The following is a 288-nucleotide window of genomic DNA, read 5'->3' on the forward strand; positions in this document are numbered from 1 at the left end:
ATCTTTAACATTTCACATCCAAATAACTTGACAGCAATACACTCACCTCTATTTTGGGATGAGTTGGTTGTTGAGAAAAGCAAAGAACAGACAGCGATTCCTTACTTTATAGATACTATAGCATAAACAAAATATATATTATGCGTACCATTTTGTGTTATTTGCAGAGGCAGGGATGTTTTGTGTCCAGAATATGATCCATGCAAACTGCATGCTCGGGTGTAACAAGGCTGTTGTACTTGGCTAGCGTGGCCTGCAAAGTGGTCTTTTGTTGCCTTATTTTCCATC

The sequence above is a fragment of the Etheostoma spectabile genome, chromosome 23, assembly GCF_008692095.1.
Source record: "Etheostoma spectabile isolate EspeVRDwgs_2016 chromosome 23, UIUC_Espe_1.0, whole genome shotgun sequence".
In the NCBI taxonomy this organism is placed as follows: domain Eukaryota; kingdom Metazoa; phylum Chordata; class Actinopteri; order Perciformes; family Percidae; genus Etheostoma; species Etheostoma spectabile.